Here is a 20,188-nt window from a genome sequence, read left to right as displayed (position 1 = left end):
TCAGAAAATTCTGGAAATGGTATAATTATTAAATTACTAAATTAGACATAACCTTTATATCTATATATATATTTTCTATTCTATTATATTTCTATTATTCCTCACAGGAATTTTGTTTTTTTTTTATATGTAAACAATTTTTATTATTTTATTTTTGTAACTAATTATCTATGATAAATTTTAAATGTAAATTATATTTTAAAGATACACTTAAAAAAATAAGGGAAGCTGCCCCCTTTATTATTTATAAATATAACATATTTATAATTAAAATTTATTGTAACATTTATTTTTTGTAAATAAATAAAATAAGTGTTTAATAAAATAATTATATTCTCTTATTTAATTAATTGAATTGATAATATAAATATATTTTTTATTAAATAAAATAAAATAAAATAAAAAAGAGATATAACTAATGAGAAAAAATTTAAGTTGGATTCTTGAACCTAAATTAAGGACTTCTTAAAAAAAAGGAATAGGTCACTTTTTATACCAAAATTATGATTGACGAAAATTATAAATTTATGAATGATAAGTTTTTAGATTGACTAAAATTTATTTGAATTTATTTGTTATGAATAATAATTAGTGGCTTAATTAGTGGATGTCAATATTCATTATCAATCATTATCATTTATATTTTTGTTATGTATTATTTTTTTATTATGTAATTGTTCAGTTATCACATGTACTTATATATAGGTTAGTCATCTCCCAAAGATAATATCAGTCAGATTCTTTTCTCCATCTCATATTGTCTTATTTGTTCTCATTACTTTTTTTCTCTTTTATAATATGTTATCAGCACGATAGTCTTTCCGCTATTAGTGAGACAAAGCTATGAAGAACTTTCATGAAGAAAATCATATTTTTCAAAACAAATATTTCAAGGTTAGTTATTCATCTTCCACAATAAGAATTTTATCAAATATTTGTATTATTTACATTGTTATGTATTAAAGTAGTCTTGAAGACACTATAGTAGTCTTCAAGACATTATAGTAGTCTTAAAGACACTATTAAATAAAAAAAAGTTATACATCATTGAAATGTGTCTAAAAGATGCTATCAAAAGAGAATATTCAATCTCTTTTAATTTATTATTTTTTCTCACCAGAAATGAGAAATATCAATATTTCATTGACGTAATATATTTTGTCATTATTATGCAATCATGTTTTTCATATTATGATAGAATATTTGTATTTTTATGATTTTGAAATTCATTTAAATACAATTGATTTTAAAGACAAAATCAAAAAAAATTATAAAAATATTTTTATAATGGTCTAAAAGACATTGTCAAATAAAAATATTTTAATTTTTTTTCTCACCAGAAGTGAGAAAATGATGAAAAAAATGAAAATGAAATGATAAACTTTCTCACTAGAAGTGAGAAAATAATATGAAAAGTGAAAAATAAAATAAATTTCACCAGAAGTGGAAATTTTTTTGATATAGATATATTACATTGTGTTTGATCCTTTGATATAAATGAGATCATCACCGGAAGTGGAATAATTTTGTCAATGTCATAATTATAATGAATGATATTTGAGACACTTATAAATATTATAACTAATGAAGCGTGTCCTTAAGCCTATTTAGGTTTTGTGTGATTTCTTGAAAGGATTATGAATTTTCCTACATTTGTAATTTGATAATGTTTATGATTAAATTGATTGAAATAATCAACTTGTCATGTAATTGAACTCATATGTTACGTCATTGAATCTTAAAAAGAGTTTAATTTTAAATCTTATTGATAGAATTGATATTATTTGTTTTCATAATGTTATGCGTCTATTATTTTAATTGATGGAGATATCATTACGTTATAATTTGATTGTGATTTGTACAAAAATACTAGAATTTAATGAAATATGATCAATGTTTATTTCCTTATTTTTTCGATATAACATTTATAAGGAGAATAATTTCCCTAATTTTTAGCATTATTTTTTTTCTCCTTAAAGTCAACCTAGCAATGACATAAATATGTTTTTATTAGATGATTTTTTTAATAAGTATAATGAGAAAGACTCACTTGTTTTTTTTTTTTTTTTTTTTTTATAAAGAAAGACATAAACAAGTTATGATTTTTTTTTCAAATGAATATATGATTGTGTTGTATCATTCATTTCCTAAAATAATAAAATAAAGTGTTAGTGAGATATGTTTTTAATTTTTTTGTATGAAACATTTATTTGTAGATAATATACATGAGATGATATAAAAAAAATAGTGTAGATTTTGATATTAAATTGATGTCTAAAGATACATAACAAGAATGTCATTTTTATAATGATTTCTCAATTTAAAAAATATATTATATTTTTCATACATCTATTTTGCTTTAGAAGTAGCAAGTTTTTTAAAAAAAAAAAGATTAAGAAATATCCTTTGTTAGTTTATTGTCTCTTGAAGAATAAAACAAAATATTGAGATTTTTTTATGCAAGAAACAATTTTAACTAGCATTATTTCATTCCCTGAAGTGAACGTTCTAATGTATTAATTTTTTTCTTCTCATATTCAATAATGCGAGAAATTAATGTTATATGATACTACAAATATAATTGAAGGCTTCGGAAGAACTAATATATTATTACTGAAAGAAACGAAGTTGCATATTAAAAATAAATTATATTTTTCTAAGTCTTACAAAAACTTATTAAGTTTCAAGGATATTCGTTTAAATGAGTTTCATATTGAAACAAACAATGAAGGGAATGTAGAAATCTTTATATCACGAAACTATACTTGAATAAAAAGGAAGTATTGGAAAAATTATTTGCTTTCTCCTATGAACTGTATTGCATGTATGTTAATACAGTTGAAACACATACTATTGTAAACCAGAAGTTTACAAATCAAAATAAATTTGAGGTTTGACATGATCAGCTAAGTCACCCTGCAACTATCATGATGCAAAAAATAATTAAAAATTCATGTGGACATTTATTGAAGAGTCACGAGATTCTTCAATCAAATATTTTTTCGTGTACTGTTTGTTCCCAAGGGAAGTTAATAATTAAACCATCACCAATAAAAATTGGGAATCAATCTATCTTATTTTTAGAATGGATACAAGGTGATATTTGTGGACCAATACACCCCCTATGTGGACCATTTAAATATTTTATGGTTTTAATTGATGCATTAACAAGATAGCCACATATTTGTTTATTATCAACTCGCAACCAGACGTTTGCGAGATTATTAGCTCAACTAATTAGATTAAAAGCTCATTTTCTTGACTATCCAATTAAGAAAATTCGTTTGAATAATGTTGGTGAATTCACATCTCATGCTTTTAATGAGTATTGTATGTCTATTGGAATTGATATTGAACATCTAGTAGCACATGTTCATACACAAAATGGACTTGTAGAATCATTTATCAAACGTTTAAAACTGATGGCAAGACCATTACTCATGAGATTAAAACTTCCAATGTCAACTTGGGGGCATGCAATCTTATATGCCGCAATATTAATTCGCTTAAGGCCAACAAGTTATCACAAATTCTCTCATTTATAGTTAGTTTTTTGTGAGCAACCCAATATTTTTCATGCCCCCTGTAAAGAACCAAAATGGGTCCTCAAAGAAGGTTGAGAATATATGTTGGTTATGAATCTTCATCTATAATAAAATATCTTGAACCATTAACAGGAGATTTGTTTACGGCTCAATTTGTCAATTGTCATTTTAATGAGTTGATTTTCCTAATATTAGGGGGAGAACAAAAATAGCTAAAAAAATATATAAGTTGGAATGAATTATCAACATCTCATCTTGATCCTTGTACAAAACAATGTGAACTAGAAGTTCAAAAGATAATTCATTTGCAAAATCTAGTCAACCAATTACCAAACGTATTAATAAATTCAAAAGGGGTGACTAAGTATAAAGATTAAATACTATACAACCAAAACTCCGATGACTTAAGATAAATATAAAGATTTGAGATATGACGTACATATGAAAGTTAAATATGAAAAAAATCAAAATATTATTTTGTAGAAAAACTAATGTTGTATAGATATAGGTTAAATTGATTATTGAATTTAGTAAATAAGCACATGCATTATTTTAGAAAGTAAAGCACCCATATACAAATGCGCCTGATTCTCTTTTTCACGCATATTCAAAATATACTTATTTATAAAATTAAAATTAAAATTTTATGCTTTAATCAATATAATTAATTGTTAAAGGTAACTAAAATGTGACATTAAAGTATATAAAATATATTTATTTATAATCTCACATATTTTATTTTTATTTTTATTAGAAATATTTATAAGAAAATAATTTTTAAAAAATTTAATATTTTTGTAAATACATATTGCGAAATGATAAAATAATTCATCCATTTTATAACTGTAAAATAATTTTTTTATTAACTTTATTATATTCAAAGTTTAATATGTGACATGTATAAAACATATATTTTATTGTACAATCATAGTTAATAGTTAAAGAGACATTATGTTTATATTTAAAAATGTTAAATTTAAATGATTTTGAAAATTTAAATATCAAATGATAAAAAAAAATCATTTATTTTACAATTATATTGTAAATAAAAATAAAATAAAAAGTATTTAAGTTCCATAAATTTATTTCTTTTACATATAATTCCCATAACTTTTAAATTTATCGCATTATTGATAATTGATTTTATAGTTATAAAGTTAAAATTTGAATTGACTTATCTTTAATATAAGTTGTCGTTAAAACCTTTAATATTTATAAAATTTCTTATGTACAATATTATAAAACTTATATACTCATTTGACTGACAATGGTATCAATAAAAAAGAATTGTATATTATTATACTAAATTTTTAAAGAGGATTGATAATTAATTTTATAACCATAAAATTAAAGTTTGACCTAACTTTTTTTTAGTATAAGTCATTTAAACTTTTAAATATGTATTGTTTGACACATTTTTAACATTGATTTAAAATATGCTTATTGGGAGTCAACAATGATAATATTTTGTTTTCACTTATGGTATGTATAGTTGGTGCTAACAACTAAATTACTATTTCTATTACAATTTTAAGTGTTCGGTTTGTAGTTAACATATATTTACTCGTTTTGTAGGAAAGTTGTTTAGTTTGTTATTTGAATGTTATTCATTCATGTAACAAACTATCAAAGTAACATGCATTATCAAAGTTTAAAAGTTTAGCTTTATCATGCATTTTTTTACTCGGCCAACAATATTATTATATAATACTATAAATTAACACAATATATTAATACCTAAATCTGATCCACACTTAGGCCCAATTTAGTTAATACTCAACTGACATTACTTTTAGGAGATTGTGGAAGAGTTTCAACAAAAAAGATAAGATTTACTAATGAATTGTTTCCTTTTATCCTTTTGTTTTATCTTACTATTCGTGCATTATGTGATCTAACCATATCATATATCAAAGTTTAGCCACTTAAATGATCACTATATAAGAAGTTATTCAAACTACATCTTATCAAGTCAAGTATAAAATGAATATTTAAGGACACAAGCTTAATAGAAATCAACCACAAAATACAAAAATAAAAATTATAAAAATCAAAACTTAAATAGCTTGTTTTAGATAATGTATAGTCAAGTTACAACGAAAAAGTTATAACGCATTATTTATACTATTAATAAAAATATTAATAAAGGTTGTATGTCTTTTTTGTGTAGACATCACAACTAAACCCATACATTATGACACCCTCTACTCCTATACATGTATAATTTATATTTAGGAAACAATAAATATAAGAATACTAAAATCCATGCATAATCACTAGTACAAAAGAGGTATATTACGTCGGATATTTTGAGCTTTTTACATCAGAAAACATACCGACGTAAAAGCGGAAGACGTAAATTTTATGTCGGACCTGTAAAACTGACGTAAATTTACGTCAAACATTACGAAATCCGACGTAAAAAAGTAGTAAAAAAACAAAAAAAAACATAAGAATGCAAGCAGAACGGCCCATTCTGCAAGCAGAACAGACCTTTCTGCTTCATAGAACAACCCAAAAGAAAATGCCAACTACCTATACAAATAAAAAAACCAAAAAATTGAATAATTAAAACAGATAGTCACAGTAGCAATGCGAAGTAGAAAAGTGCTAACGAAACCTTGATTCATACCTGAGGAGCAGTAACAATGTGCGAATGAGTAACAAAGAGTTCATCCCTCTGCAAAAGACAAAAAAACGATTCAGTAACAAAGGAGAGGGAGAGGTTTTACAGAGAAAAAAATGAAAAGTGATGAAGAGTGAATGCGCGCAGTGTGCCTCGCGCTCTCTTATTCAAATTTGCGTCATTTTTTACGTCGGACCTAGTAGGGTCCGACGTAAAATGTCAAATCTACGTCGGACACAACATACGTCCGACGTAGATTTGACTTTTTACGTCAGACCCTACCAGGTCCGACGTAAAAAAGTTCGCAAAAATTACAAAAATGCCACCGCATTTTTTTTACGTCGAATTTTCGTATTTCCGACGTAAAAGGGGTGACGTAATATGCTGATTTTCCACTAGTGAATTAACAAAACATAAACTCCAATATAACATAAAAAATATTCACATAACAATCTCTCAAAATAAATCATAATTTGGGAAAATTCAACTCTAAACATAAGTCCTATTATATCATAATGTGAAAAACAATCCTAGTCAAAGCCCCGATATCACATACCCTATTAGAGCATTCCCAACATAACGACTAAGTCCCGTCATTAGCATCATTAATATCTTGATGAACATCACTTGCAACAACATACATAACAAGACATGAAAATAAAGGGAGTGAGAAAACTTCTCACTCTAGCTCATGGCATGAAATAATAAATGAATAGCCAAACACACAATATATTATTTATAACAATAGCATAATATAAACATATAATTAACACTATCAAACACATTAACTCATTGACAATGCATCAATCATAAATGATGGAAACCTACTTCTTGAAAATCCCTTTAGAAGAGATAAGTCCAAGAAAAGTGAAGGTTGATAAAGTTGGTTTTGAAGAAGTGAAGGGCACTTACCCTTATTTTGCAAGGTACATACCCTACCTTTGGAGCCTTACCCCACCTTAGAGGGCTCCTATAATTGTTATAAATTTTTCTTGTAATTCATTTTAGTAGTAATTGTATTAGGATATTTTTCACATTGTATTTTGGATCAAGTAGTGTAGGTTATTTTGTCCTTATATTACTTGAGAGTGTAATTAGTAAATTAGGAAATATATAACTAGCTAAGTCTTGCTTGACTTATTTGAACTTCGATTGTAGTATTTTGAAACTTTGGATACAATATTATAAATTTCCTTATCATTATCTTATTCTTAAAATAATATTTATAAACTTTTAGTTATCATATTTAAAATAAATAGATAAATACAAATGTTTTATTTTAATATCTTATGATTAAAATAGAAATATTTACTATTTAATTTTATTATAATTTTTTTTCCTTTCAGAATAATATTTTAATTATTATGATATATATATATATATATATATATATATTTAAAATTGTTAAAAATTTCAAGTGCTCAATATAAGTAATTGTATTAATTGTTTTTAAAAAAATATTATAAAAGAGTACGAGAAAGAGAAAAAAAAATCTGTAGAAAAATCCAGGCATTCAATGCCCGGATAAAATTTTTGAAAGGAAATCTACTCGAGGTTATCTATAAGTAATGGAAGGGTTAAAATCAAACGAAATGGTAAAAATTTTCATAAAATGCTAACCAAGTCATTATTACCAATTTTTACTATAAATAGGCCATGGATAGGGGAAAACATGGAGCTGAAAAATTTGAGAAAAAAGAAAGAGAGAGTTTACGGAAAGAAAGAATATTAAGAGGGAAGAGAGAAAAAGAAAAGAGAGAAAGAGGAAAAGAAATATACAACTTTAGAGTACCTCCAAGTCATATCATTTTTCTATTAAGGTAAGGGGGGAGACTTTTATCTCTTTTAAATTTTTATTTTATATATGATTATATTTATTTTATGTTTGTCTATATTTAATTAGTGAGGTGTCTCTAACCTCATTTACTTGCTTAATCTATGATTTTTTAGTATAAATAATTAATGAGGTGTTTCTAATTTATGTTATTTAATTTTTTTATGATGTTTATCACTGTCATTCACTACATTAACATTCTTTAATACATTTTATTTTTGTAAACTATATTATATTAAATTTAAAATAATTAAAAATAATCAAACTTATTTTGTTTAATTATTTTTATATTAATATTAATTATAATATAGTTTGTTAAAATATCCTAAGTTCATCTTGTTGTTATTTTTTTTTATGTATTTATAAAGATAAATATTATTCTATGGTTATAAGAATGAAAGTTTGAATTATTTTGTAGTTGGAGGTTTACCTTGGAGATTTAAATGAGTAAAAACTTAAGGTGAAATAACCTTTAGTTATTTATTATTATAATGTTCATTTATCTTAACTAGTCACTATAAACATAATTCAAATTTTTATTATATCAAGAAGATTTAATATATTCATTTAGTATTGGTTAAAAATATTTCTATGCATATTGTTTAGTTATTGATATTTGTTCTTACCGGGGATCTGAGGTAGAGTGGATCTGCTGGGTAAGGTCGGTGAGTCTCCTTCACTGGTACGCTTGATGTTCCAAGATGGGGGTGGTACCTGCAAAAGAGACTCCGATGCTAAAGTTAGGGTTTGTATGAGTATGAGTCTCGTATAAGTAATGCACGTACCTTGGTGTGAATTAGGATTTCGTTGGGCCTTGGGCTTGAGATCAGTTATGATCTGATTAGATAGCGGATCTCGTCTAGACCGAGATCTCACAACGCATGTCCGAGGTCGTCCTGCGCTGTGATACCGAGCTCGAGCTCGGCATAGCGGTATGGATAGTACACTATGCCCCCGAGCTCCGAAGACCGCAGGTCGAGGAGTTGAAACCGAGCTCGTCAAGGGGTCGTGACCTTTCGCGTGCGCCTGCCTGTCGAGATGCCATGTGTCGTAATTGTCATTTCTCAAAAACGTGCAGGCAGCGCGTTAAAGGGGGTGACGGTTAAGCAATGATGGTTTGCATTCGTCATAATGGTCTTCAATTAATGTGTCGTCAGGTGTGCACCCTGACCGACACGTGTCATGACCGTTTTGAATTTTTCGAAAACCCTTTTCTCTCTCTCGCGCCCTTTCCCCTTTCACTTTACTCATTTTCGTTCTCTTTCTTCCTTGGCTTCTTGTGTACGCCGATTTCTTCGTCTTAGCTTTCGCCATCTCCGTCCAGGCGTTCTCTGTCTCTGTCCTTCTCCGTCGCCTTCTCCGGCAACTAAGTTTCGTTGTCTGATTTTCGTTCTTGTTCTTTGTTTGCCAAAAGAGTATCAGGTACTTCTATTTCTTTAACTTCTCCTTCTTCTAGTATCTCTTCCATTTCTTGATGGCTAGAGAGAGGGGTGCTACATCTTCTGCGCCTGCCAAAGGTAAGGGCAAGGCGAGCGACAAGGTGGTGGCTGCTGAAAAGATGAACCCGCCTAAGGACCTTGTTCCGGGCATCCCTGGCTACGACTGGGTCAGGCGTGATGTGGGGGAGTTCCAGAGTGTGTTCAGGTCCTTTCTTGAGGTCAATGCGGTCTGGAGGTCGCACAGGATCTGCGACCCTTCCATCTCCCAAATGATTCGGCTTGAACCATGTCAAGCCGATGAGCGTGTGTACATGGGGAGTTCTACAGACCCTCCCCATTTCTATGTTTATCAGTGTTTCTTTAGGGATTTAGGTGCCTGCCTCCCTTTCACTCAATTTGAGTGCGATTTTCTGAACTTTATCAACTCGGCTCCTTGCCAGTTGCATCCAAATAGTTGGGGTTTCTTGCGAGCTTTCCAAGTCCTGTGTTCAATTCTCGGGATAGGGGTGTCTCTTCCCATTTTTCTCCATTTTTATCAGTTGAAGATAGGGGTTCCTCCTTATGGCCTACTGTCTCTGAGTGGGAGTAAAGATGGGGGTCTGTTTACCCTTTACTCTCAATCCTATAAAAATTTCAAGCAAGAATTTTTCCGGGTGGCGCTTGTGGACGTCGACCCGTTGGAGGATGGGGCATTCTACTTCGGCGGGTTGCCAAAGTTTCCCTTCTACTGGCGGCAAGCCCCGGCTAGATTTCACGGGGAAGGGAAATTGCAAATGACGGCGGCAGAGTCGGCCGCCATAAAAAATCTTGAAGCGCTTCCTCGCCCGCTGGATTGCAAGCTCGTCCTGTCGCTTGCAAACTCGGATTACAAGGAGAGGGGCTTAGAGAGTGAGTATCCCGTTTTTCCTAGATTGTTAGGGTTTGTAGAAGCTCATTTTGCTGATGTGTCTGTTCTTTCTGTTTGCAGGCATCATGGGCAGGAACAAGTGGTGTGAGCTGAAGCATCGCTACAATGTTGCAAAAATTGAGGTCCCCGAGCCTCGGGAGGAGGAGGTCGCCCCTCTAAGAACAAACAGAAAAAGAAAGAGGGGCGAGAAGGAGGTCGGGGGGACCTCTCCAGATGCCGAGGAGGTGACCTCCAAGGCTGCTGATGCTGACACGGTGGACTTCACTGGGAGTCCACCGTTTGAAGGGGCTCCCCAAATGGCCGCCGCGCAGACTGCTGAGCAAGTTGCTCCCTCTGCCGAGGTGGTGACCCTGGCTGTTGAACAGGTTGCCCAGGCCACCGAGGTAAGTGTCTTGCTTTGTGGCTTTCCTTTTTCTATTGTATTCTTCTTGGCCCTTGTCTTGTGGCTTAATTTTTTGGTTTCTTGCAGGCGAGCAGGGCCGCCGAGGTCCCGGAGGCCCCAAGGGCGGGAGTCCCCGATGCGGAGTAGGGGGCACCTGCTTCTGCTTCCGTGGGGGCTCGCGGGAAGGGGCCAAGCTCCGAGGTTCCGACGTTTGCTCCGGTGTCGAAGGGCCCCCCGAAGCGTCCGTATCTCGCGCATCGCTATGGGAAGGATAGCTCGCGGGTGCGACTGGAGCACCTGAGTGCTTCAGAGGAGATTGACTCGCTGTGGAGCGCAGGGGTGTCTTCCGAGAAGTTCTTCCCGAAGGGCTCACTAAGCATGGCTGATCAGGCCATGATCGAGTCGGCCGGGCCAGTGGAAAGCCTTGACTCTGTCGAGGTCTTCCTACAGAGAAAAGCATGGCCATTGTGGACCACTGGAAACACAAGTGGTCCAAGCAGCAGAAAAACTTGGCGAGGCTGAGGGGCCGAGTTCAACCCCTGAGGGACGAGAATAAGGCCTTGAAGGAGGAGAACTGGGCCTTGGCGAGCGCTCTCGGGGACGCCAAGATTCAGAACGAGGCCGAGCTCTAGGCCACCCGGAGGGAGGTGGAAAGAGTCCAGAAGTCCTTGGAGATTGCTCTGAGGGCCAATGAGACTTATGCCGACCAGGTGAGCGAGCTGCGGGAGCAGGCCAATTCGTCTCGGACGCGGGTGCGTTCTCTGGAAGACGAGGTAAGCTCTCTCAAGGCCGAGTTGGTTGCCGCCGCCGAGAAGCGTCTTTGCGACGAGGTGCTACTCGGTGGGAAAGAGGAGGAGGTGGCTGTGCTACGGGTGGACCTCGCCAAGATGGCCGCGAAGAAGGCGAAGCTGGGGAGGAAGCTCGAGGAGACTGAGCAAGCTGTCGTCTTCGAGCATAAGAGGGGGTTCCTCAAGGCAGCTTGCCAGGCTAGGCTGCTTGCTCCGGGGTTCGACTTCTCTGCTATGCACGTGGAGAAAGAAGTCCGCTTCGGAAAGATGGTGAAGGAGGATGATCTGGAGGAGAGCTCCAGTGAAAACGCCTCCGCCTAGGCCACTTTTGTAATATCCTAGTTTATTTTTCTCTGTTTGATATTTTCCTTTGGATTCACGTGTTTGACTCTGCAAACATTATTGTGTATATATATTTTTTTGCTTATTTGCTGTTGCATTTTTCTTTGTCTTCGCGTTTAGGCTTGATCTTTTCCTGTTTGCGCGATTTGAAAACACGTTCAGCAATTGCTGTGTATTTTTGTTCTTTGTGGCGCTTAGACCCGATTTAAGACAAAGCGATTTGTTCCAAGGTTCAAATCCGACCTTGGATGAGATTGAGATGTTCCGCGGTGAGGTTCAAACTTGACCTCGAATGGATTATACCGAGGTTCAAACTCGACCTTGGATTGATTATGCCTAGGTTCGAACTCGATCTTGAGTGGATTATGCCAGGGTTCGGACTCGACCTTGAGTGGATTTTGCCAAGGTTCGAACTCGACCTCTAGTGGATTATGCCAAGGTTCGAACTCGACCTTGAGTGGATTATGTCAGGGTTCGGACTCGACCTTGAGTGGATTTCGCCAAGGTTCGAACTCGACCTCTAGTGGATTATGCCAAGGTTCGAACTCGACCTTGAGTGGATTATACCGAGGTTCGAAATCGACCTTTAGTGGATTATATTAGGGTTCGGACTCGACCGTAAATATGAGCGAGATAAGTTGGACCGAGGTTCGAATTCGACCTTGTCGTAAAATAAGATAAGTTGTGCCAAGGTTCGAATTAATCATAAAATTAAAGTTAGGAGAATATGAATGAAAAGAATGATTTATTTCATTAATTATGTAAATGTGCCTCGTAAAAAACCCTCTCAGCCAAAATCCATTTTTCTATTTTTTGGGATAAAAAGCTGAGGCGGGAAAAGAGTGCACAGCTCATTCGTACAAATTTAACTGAAGTAAAACTTGAGATGCGTGGCGTTCCAAGTTCGCGGTATGGACTTTCCGCTGAGTTCCTCCAGTCGGTATGCTCCGTTTTCCAAGTCTTTTATAACTCGGAATAGGCCACCCCAGGTGGGTGCAAGCTTTCCATATGATGTGTCTTTCCGAGCTTCGCCTAGCAAACGCCACACCAAGTCGCCAACTCGAAAAGAGCGAGGCCGCACTCGCATATTGTATCTTCTGGAAGCTCGAAGCTTGCAGGCTTCTTCGTGGATTTGAGCTTCGTCTCTAAGCTCGTCAACTAGGTCGAGGTCGGCTGCTAACTCTCGAGCGTTCTGCTCGCTGTTGAAGACTTGGCGTCGGTGAGATGTCTCTTCGATTTCCACTGGAATCATTGCGTCAGCTCCATAAGTCAGCCTGTAAGGCATTTCTTGCGTTGTTGACTGGGCGGTGCAATGGTATGCCCAGAGGATGCTAGAAAGTTCCTCAGCCCATTGCCCCTTGGCGTTCCCGAGGCGCTTTTTGAGTTCTCGGAGTAACACCTTGTTAGCTGCTTTAGCTTGACCATTAGTTTGCGGATGTTCCACTGAGGTTAGAAGATGCTTGACTCCAAGTTCCCGGAGAAAGTCTTCGAAGTCCTGCGCGATGAACTGTTGGCTGTTATCAGTAACAAGGGAATGGGGTATCCGGAACCTGCATACGATACTCTTCCAGGTGAATTTCCGTATGTTCTCAGTGGTGATCTTAGCGAGTGGGCATGCCTCGATCCACTTGGTGAAGTAGTCGATTGCCACCAGGAGGAACTTGAGCTGACCCTTTGCGGGGGGAATGGCCCGAGGATGTGCATTCCCCACTAGGAAAAAGGCCACGACGACATCATCTGGTGAAGAGTTTCAGGTGGCTGCCGATGTGAGTTGCCAAACTGCTGGAATTCTTTTCACCTTTGCACATAGTCTTGGCAATTTGATTTTAAAGTGGGCTAGTAGTAACCTGCTCGGAGTACTCTGATTGCCATTGAGCGTGCCCCGGAATGCATGCCACATATGCCTCGATGGATCTCCTCGACGACATAGGCTGCTTGAGGTGCAGTTAAGCACTTGAGTAGTGGGGTGGAGATGCCACGCTTGAACAGTTCGTCGCAACGATCACGAATTTGGCCGACCTCAGCCTCATCTTCCGAGCTTCGTCCTTGTCTGTGGGCAAAAATCCTGCCTTCAAGTAGCTCCAGATGCTTGTCATCCATCCCTGGTCTTCACTGTCGCTAGTGTTGACAACCTTGTCGTCTAGGCTGGGTGAGTGCAAGGTCTCCTGGATGATGGTCTGATGTTGTCCAAGGCGTTTGGTGCTGGCGAGCTTTGATAGGAGGTTGACTCTGGTGTTCTGTTCTCGTAGTACATGCTGTATGGTGAACTCGTCAAAGGACGAGATCTGTTGTGATGCCATGTGGAAATACCGCTGTAGGAGGACGTCCTTGGCCTGGTATGTTCCACTAAGCTGCTCTACCATGAGTTTCGAGTCGCTGTTGCAGCTCACTCTCCGAGCCCCAAGGTCATGAGCCAACCTTAGCCCTGCGAGAAGTGCCTCATACTCTGCCTGGTTGTTGGTCACCTTGAAGTTGAACTTGAGGGATTACTCTAAAGTGACTTGGTTCGGCCCTTCCAAGATGATACCTGCACCACCACCTTTAGAGTTGGAGGACCGTCAACATGTAAAGTCCATACCTGTGGCTCTTCGGCTGAGGTAGGCGTGAGTTCGACTACGAAGTCGGCTAGGCATTAAGCTTTCAGGGTGCCGCGACTTTTGTACTGGATGCCAAACTCGGACAATTCTATCGACCAGGCTATCATCCGCCCGGCGAGCTCTGGCTTCCTCAAGATCTGCTTGATCGGGTAGTTGGTCTTGACGACCACCTAGTGACTCTGGAAGTAAGGTCGCAGGAGCCGAGCTGTGGTGACAAGTGCCAATGCCAGCTTCTCGATCACCTGGTATCGCTTCTCCGTGTCTTGGAGGACCCGGCTGATGAAGTAGATCGGCGTCTGCGCTTTCTGGTGCTCTTGTACTATAACTGCACTAATGGCATTTTCTGCTACGACCAAGTAGAGGAGGAGGTCGGTTTTGTGATCCGGCCTCTGCAGGATTGGCGGGGTCGTGAGAAAGGTTTTGAAGCTTCGAAAAGCTGCCTCGCACTGTTCCGTCCACTCGAAGTTTTTTGGTTTCCGTAGCAGGGTGAAAATTGGTCCCGCCTTCTCCGCGAGTCTGGGGATGAAACGGGACAGTGAGACCAACCTTCCTGCATTTGAATGATGGCTTTGCACTTTTCCGGGTTGGCTTCGATCCCCCTGCTAGTGATCATAAAACCAAGGAACTTACCTCCCTGGACACCGAATACGCACTTCTCTGGATTGAGACGTATGTTGTGTCTCCTGATCTGGACGAACACCTTGGCGAGGTCGGCAGCATGGTTTGTGGCTGAGGTGGTTTTGACCACCATGTCGTCGACATAGACCTCCATGTTCCGCCCTATCTGCTGGTGGAAAACCTTGTCCATCAGCCGCTGGTAGGTGGCTCCTGCATTTTTTAGACCGAATGGCATCACTCGGTTGCAGTAATTGGCGTGATCCGTGATGAATGATGTATGCACCTCGTCAGGTGGGTACATCATTATCTGGTTGTACCAGAGTAGGCATCGAGGAAACTGAGGAGGGCGTGCCCGGACGCTCCGTCGACTAGCCTGTCAATGCTCGGCAAGGGGTATAAGTCCTTGGGGCATGCTTTGTTCAAGTCAGTATAGTCGACGCACATCCGCCACTTTCCTGAGTTCTTTTTTACCAGCACCACGTTTACCAGCCATGTGGTGTACCTGACCTCACGGATGAAGCCAGCGTTCAACAACTTTTATGTTTCGGTGATGATGGCTTCCCGCCTCTCGCCACCGACTTTCCTCTTTCTCTAGGCCACTGGCTTTGCCTCCTTGTGAATTGCTAGCTTGTGACTGATGAAGTCAGTGTCTATGCCTGGCATGTCGGCACTGGACCATGAAAAGAGGTTGGCGTTCTTAAGGATCTCAACTTCGAGCTATTGCCATAACTCCAGGCTCAACTACCTGCTGATCTTCGTGCATTGCCCTGGGAGTTTTCCGATCTGGAGATCATCGAGCTCGTCGATGGGACTCGGTCGTTCATCGTGGGAATCGGACCTCGGGTCGAGGTCAGTGATCTCCCCGAGGGTGATGTGAGCCATTGTAGGAGGATCACTCTTGCATCGCTCGCTATACGAGGAGATTTTCAGACTCTCGGTGTAGCACTGCCGAGCTGTCTTCTGGTTTGCCTTGACAGAAATAATGTTCCCACCACTCCCTGGGAATTTCATGGTGAGGTGTGGGGTGGACACCACTGCTCCGAGTTGATTCAAGGTCACTCTCTCAATGATTATGTTGTAGGAAGTGTTGGCTTCCACGAGGAGGTATCGGATCATAATCCGCCTTATGTCTGGAGAGGTCCCGAAAGTTGTCAGCAGGTCCACATATCCCCGAGTGTGTACTCGCTCTCCTGCAAAACCGACTAGGGGCTTTGTGTGAGGTTGGATGAGAGAGTGAGGGATGTCTAACCTGAGGAACGTCGGCCAATACAGGACGTCAGCCGAGCTCCCTTGGTCAATCAGTGTCTAGTGGACCTCCCAATTAGCTACCTCCACGGCGATGACCATGGGGTCATCCTGGTTGGGGCTGACGCCAGCGTAGTCGCCGTCAGTGAAGGTGATCGGCAGTGAGCTTTGGTGCGAAGCCGAGGTAGTGGAGTGGACGCTGTTGATATTGCGTAGGTGTCTCTTCTGGGCCGAGCTGCTGGTGCCTCCCCCTGTGAAACCACCTGCAATTGTATTGATTAGTCCCCGTAGGGGAGCTGACCCTGTTTCCTAGCTTACCTCGACTTGCACCGGAGGGTTGGTCCGTGCGAGCTCTCGAACCACGTCCTCTGCCTCGTCCTCGTCCACCATAGCCTCCTCGGTGACCCTGCTGTCGTTGGACATATTGGCCTAGGTGGCTCGCTTGGATGAGTTCCTCAATGCGGTCTCGGAGTGTGCGACACTCTTTAGTGGTGTGACCGTGGTTCTTGTGATACCGGTACTGCTTGGACTTGTTCACACTATTAGGAGTATGACCTGGTGGTGGCAGGGTGAGCCGGTTGCTGTTACTGGCCTCCTCCAGGATGTGAACTCTGGGCGTGTTTAGGGGAGTGTAGAAGTCGTATCTCCCCCATTGCCTGTCCTAGCAGTTTTCTTGAACTGGTTGTCATTGGTGACCTTCATCTTGTCTTTGTGGCCACTGTCAGGCTTTGCTTGTGATTTCCCGCGAACCTGGTCGCGGAAGGCGGAGTATTCCTCCATTTGAATGTACCTAGTAGCACGGGCGCAGAGCTCCTCCATGTCGCGAGGGGCCTCACGATATAGGTTGTCGATGAATGGTCTGGGCTTGAATGCGATGAGCATGGCATGCAGGGCGACTTCAGGGTTTAGGTTCTGAATTTTAACCGAGATATTGGCGAAGCGCTCCATGAATGCCCTCAGTGACTCGTCCTCGCCCTGGCAGAGGCTAGCCAAGGTGGCCGATGTGACGTGGTGGGGTCGACTGGTGGCATATTGAGCCATGAATTGCCTCACCAGAGTGTGGAAGTTGTCAATGGATTCAGCCGGTAATTGGGTGTACCAATTGAGTGCGGCCCCTTTGAGTGAGGTCGGAAAAACCCTACACAGAATAGCATCATTATTAGTGTAGAGGTTTACCTGTGTGGTATACAGGTCGATGTGCTCGTCCGGGTCCGTCGTGCCATCGTAACGATCGAGGTGGAGAGGCTTCCATCCATGAGGGAGTGGCGTCTCCATGATGCCATCCACAAAAGGATGATGGCGGAAGGTTGCTTGACCCCCCGTGACATGAGTAGGGGCCTTGCTGACTTCATGGGCTGACTTGTTCGTCGGTGCATGAGACCGATGCGTGGCAGATCATGGAGTCGGTGCCCTAGTCACAGTCTGGGGTTGAGACCGAATGCCCTTCTTCCTCGTGGAGGTTGCCCGCCTGAGGAGGATGATCAGAAGGGCATCGAGGGAGCTGGGCGCGAATCCGCTCGTTTTCGGCACGTAGTGCCGCTAGGTCAGCTTCATTAGCGCCCCGCATCGCTGTTAGGTCGGTTTCGTGCTTGGCACGCATGTTTTGCAGATCGGCATCGTGTTGTTACCGCATCTGTTCGACCTGGTCGATCAGTCTCCTCAATGTGGCTTCGTTATCCATGGTAGCCGTGTGATCTAGGTCGTCTATTGCGCGTCTGCTATGGCTTCTAGTGCAAACCATAAGCGTGGCCGATAAGAGTTGCCTTGATCGGCCCCACAGTGGACGCCAAATGTTCTTACCGGGGATCTGAGGTAGAGTGGATCCGTTGGGTAAGGTCGGTGAGCCTCCTTCACTGGTACGCTTGATGTTCCAAGATGGGGGTGGTACCTGCAAAAGAGACTCCGATGCTAAAGTTAGGGTTTGTATGAGTATGAGTCTCGTATAAGTAATGCACATACCTTGGTGTGAATTAGGGTTTCATTGGGTCTTGGGCCTGAGATCAGTTATGATCTGATTAGATAGAGAATCTCGTCTAGACCGAGATCTCCCAGCGCATGTCCAAGGTCGTCCTGCGCTATGATACCGAGCTCGAGCTCGGCATAGTGGTACGGATAGTACAATATTTATTGGATAATTGTTCTCTCCTTATTTTTCTTGTTTAAAATATTTAATTAATTATAATAGAAAATAGATGAATTTACCAACCGTACCAAGCCCTTTCACTTCTGTTATCACTGCCATTTTTTCAGGTACAATTGGGGCATGGACGCAATTGCAAATGCTGTTACATTCAGGGCATAGAAATATCGACTTTTGTATTTTCACCAACCCAACAAAATCCTATTATTATAGATGGCAAAATAGTAGTCACTTTCTATCTTCCCCCAGCTAATCACGTTAACTCCATAATAAATCTGTATCAACCTAATATATAAATATTGTAATAGAAGTGTGAGAAATAAGTAGTTTATAATTACGTATGTTATTGTAAATAGTTTATAATAGTACGTGATGTAAATATGATCTAACTATATGTAAAATATTATTTATGATATACTTGTGTTAATAATGTATAAGAAATATATATTTAATATTATGCTTAATATTATATACATTGGGCTTTACATGGATGACCCAAACGTTTTTTGGCCCATTTGGTTTGGACGTCCACTTGTTTATGCAAGTGGCTTGGACATCCAAAACAAGCCAAGCTTGCCATCCAAGTTACAAATTAAGTCACATGACTTTGATAGTGATATCTCAACAACTTGTTAAAAGTTATCGATAGTTTAGTAGTTGTAGTGATTAGGCCAAGTAGTTGGATTTAACTTAAACCAATCTAGATTATTCTTAAACTAGGATTAGCCTAACTTGTTCCATAAGCTTTTAGACAATTAACTAGACTTCTAGACATTTAATTAAAGTTGGTTAGCTTAAGTACATGATAGCTAACCATGGTTACATTTAACTATGGTTAATCTAGCTTGTACCGTAAGCCAACTAAACTCTATATATTATAGTTTTCAACCATTTTGTGCTAACTTTGAGTATTATACATGATTTGGATGAAAATTACTCTCCAAATTTTCTCTCTCAAAGTTTGTTCCTCTCTTTGAAATTCTTCCTTTTCTCTTATCCTCTCTTAAGTGTGGTGAGAAATCGAAGAGACTTATCACTCTTCAAGAGTATGGCACCACCAAGAAGAGTCTCTACATCATCTTCTATTGTGAAAATGACTTCTAGCATCCATGGAAGCCATTGAAGAAGCTTGGAGGAGTCCAAGAAGTGAAGATCCATTCCTAGAAGCTTGAATGAGAAGCTACACCAATCTTTTTTCTCCTAGAGTTTCCATCAATAAATCTTTAGATACAACTCAATCACATGCAGATATGAAATGCAATGGACACGAACTCTCGATTTGCATGCATGTGATACCAATCTCAAGATATGCGTAGTGCATATTAAACAATTTGTCAATTATTCAATTGGCATGCATGTGATGTGTATCACACATACTTTTTATCATATCATGAATCACTAACATACTCAATAATTTATCACACATACAATCTGTCACACATACAATTTACCATATATGTGATTTGCCATATACATAAGTCAAGTATCTTATTATGTGACACTCTCTACCCCAACATACATATATAATAATTATTAAAACATATTCTCTGGGTAATAAAATCTTTTGGATCAAAGGAATAATTCCACTAACATAAGAGTAGAGAATTCACATTCATAAACTTAAAATCATGGTCAAATGCGGAATTTATAAGAAAATGAAACATGAGTTTTTTGAAACATGCAAAATTTATAGCGAAGCTGCACAAGTTATGTCTCGTCCTCACA

Source organism: Cajanus cajan, chromosome 1 (assembly GCF_000230855.2).
Source record: "Cajanus cajan strain Asha chromosome 1, NIPB_CcT2T_4, whole genome shotgun sequence".
NCBI classification, from domain to species: Eukaryota; Viridiplantae; Streptophyta; class Magnoliopsida; order Fabales; family Fabaceae; genus Cajanus; species Cajanus cajan.
Note: the sequence above shows the minus strand (reverse complement) of the source record.